Here is a 2457-nt window from a genome sequence, read left to right on the forward strand (position 1 = left end):
GAAACCCTTGTGCACTCTTGACAGGCATGTAAAATTGTACAGCCATTATAGAAATGGTATGAAAATTTCTCAAAAAATTAAAGTAGAATTACCATATGATCAAGCAATCCTACTCCTGGGTATATATCCAAAGGAGCTGAAATCAGTATCTTGAAGAGATATCTGCAACCCCAGGTTTATTGCAACATTATTCACAATAGCTAAGGTATGGAATGAACTTAAGTGTCCTTCATCAGATAAATGGATAAAGAAAATGCGATACACACACAGAATATCTTTCAGCCATAATACAAGGAAAATCCTGCCATTTGCAACAACATGGATGCACCTAGAGGGTATTATGCTAAGTGAAATAAGCCAGACAGAGAAAGACAAATACTGTATGGTATCATTTATATATGGCATCTTTTTTAAAAAGCTGATTTCATAGAAACAGAATAGAATGGTGGTTGCCAGGGGCTGGAGGGAGGGTGAAATGAGGGTGCTATAGGTCAAAGGGCACAAATTTTCAGTTATAAGAAGGATATCTTCTGAGGATCTAGTATAGAGCATGGTGACTATTTTTAATAATACAGTCTTATATATTTGAAAATTTCTTAGAGTAGATCTTACACGTTCTTACCAAATACACACAAAAAAAGAGTTAACTATATGAGGTGATGAATATGTTACTTATCTTGTTCTTGGTAATCATTCTGCAAAGCATATGTATATCAAATCATCACATTGTATACAAAAAAATCCTCAGCCTGTCTTTCATTCCCTTAGAAGCTGGCCATATTTATGCTTTATAGTAATATTTCCCACTGTTTTCTACAAGGAACTTTCTGTTCCTGTCAACCTGATTTCATTGTCTCCTGCACACATCTCCTGCAACTAGGCTTTCTATTAGTAGTACCTCTCTTTATTCCTTACCACCACCAATATATGTATAACTGGGATGCCTTCCATCCCTCTCTGCTATGCAAACTCAATCTTTAAGGCCTAGCTCAGGTCCCATTTCCCCCACAAAACCTTTCCCACTTCATTTTCATCTAATAGTTTTATGAACTATTATTTATAATATTATTCAACTATTAAATCAATAATCTAAACTTCTAAGCTAGACTTTAAGCAACGTGAGGTCAGAAATAGCATCTCATAAGTCTTAGTAGCTTTGGGGCACCTGGCATAGAACTGGATACACAAAGAGTAGCTGTCAGTTGACTGAGTCTGCCTGTCACATTCAATGCGCCTGCGTGCCTACAAGCAAAGGCAAAATTTACTTCTGGGTTTTATAGCAAGATAGAGAATCCTTGCAAAATCCACCCCTCTTTTCCCTACCTCTGTCCTCTATACCAAATTATTGTCTCATTTATTCTTTCCACATCACTGGCAGGTTAAGAAGATAACATATTGAGAGAACAACTTTTATTATGGGCAGCAGTGAAAGGGGATATAATGTCACAGTTAATCCTAAAACTATTTAATCTTGAATTTGAAATCCCTTCTATGATCAAGAAGACATATGTGCTGTGAACTTATTAGGGTTTCCTCAAACAGTGTGGAAATCATCTACTATAACACAATGAGGAGGGAGCCACGGGACCTGACAATGGCAGTGGCTGATGAAGGAAAACTGAGAAAGATAAATACTCCATAGGTAACACACAACAAAGGTAACAGGAAAAAAAAAACAAGTAATAGATGGAGACAGAGGGAGGGAGGGAAAAGTGGAAGGAAGGGGAGAGGCAGAGAGAGAGACAGAGAAAGATGACTCTGAGGCCTTGCATACTCCACACATCAGACTATAAAGACCATTTTAAAAAAGGATAACATTTGCTATTTTTTGTTTATTGTCAGCAATCGTGCTATGGTCTTTACACAAATCAACTCATGTTAATCCATACCTGTGAGATAGACACTGCTACACATAGTCCCATTTCCCTGATGAGGAAGCTAAGACTGGGGAAGGTTAAGTGATTTCCCCAAGATTGCACAGCTAGGAGTTGTTTGATCTGGGATTTGAACCCAGAACTATCTGAAGCCAAAACCCATATTCTTAATATCCACACTCTATATCTAGCCCGTATGTCCTCATTTTGGTAGATCTAACATGGTAAGAACAGATACTACACTTGATCTTAGCCAAAAGTCCTAGAAGTGATGGTAGATCTAGCATGGAAAGATCTATAGCAGACTCAGGAAATTTGGAAAACAGGAAAAAGTTACTAAACAGTGCCCATCCATACCCAGATACCTGGCAACCTCCTGCCCCATGACTTCCCTATCTATGGCTACCCAGGGGACCTCATCAGGCTGAGAATAAATCCCAGCCTTATTCTTCCAACAAAGTAAACTCATTCTATATTTCAGGCCCTTAGCTGCACAGCCTGAGGGTTGGCAATGAATGTAATGAAATAATCAAATCCTGTTACCAAGTAACTAATGGATTACTCCTCCCAGGTAATATAAAGC

General features: G+C 38.2%; 1 non-coding gene across 1 annotated transcript; it reads right to left on the reverse strand.

The window, feature by feature from the left end:
* Positions 1-1956: 1956 nt before the first annotated feature.
* Positions 1957-2147, reverse strand: LOC119868621. Its single transcript, XR_005386607.1, has one exon. It is a non-coding gene; the product is annotated as a U2 spliceosomal RNA (small nuclear RNA).
* Between the last annotated feature and the right edge of the window lie 310 nt (positions 2148-2457).

The sequence above is a fragment of the Canis lupus genome, chromosome X (assembly GCF_011100685.1).
Source record: "Canis lupus familiaris isolate Mischka breed German Shepherd chromosome X, alternate assembly UU_Cfam_GSD_1.0, whole genome shotgun sequence".
In the NCBI taxonomy this organism is placed as follows: Eukaryota; Metazoa; Chordata; class Mammalia; order Carnivora; family Canidae; genus Canis; species Canis lupus.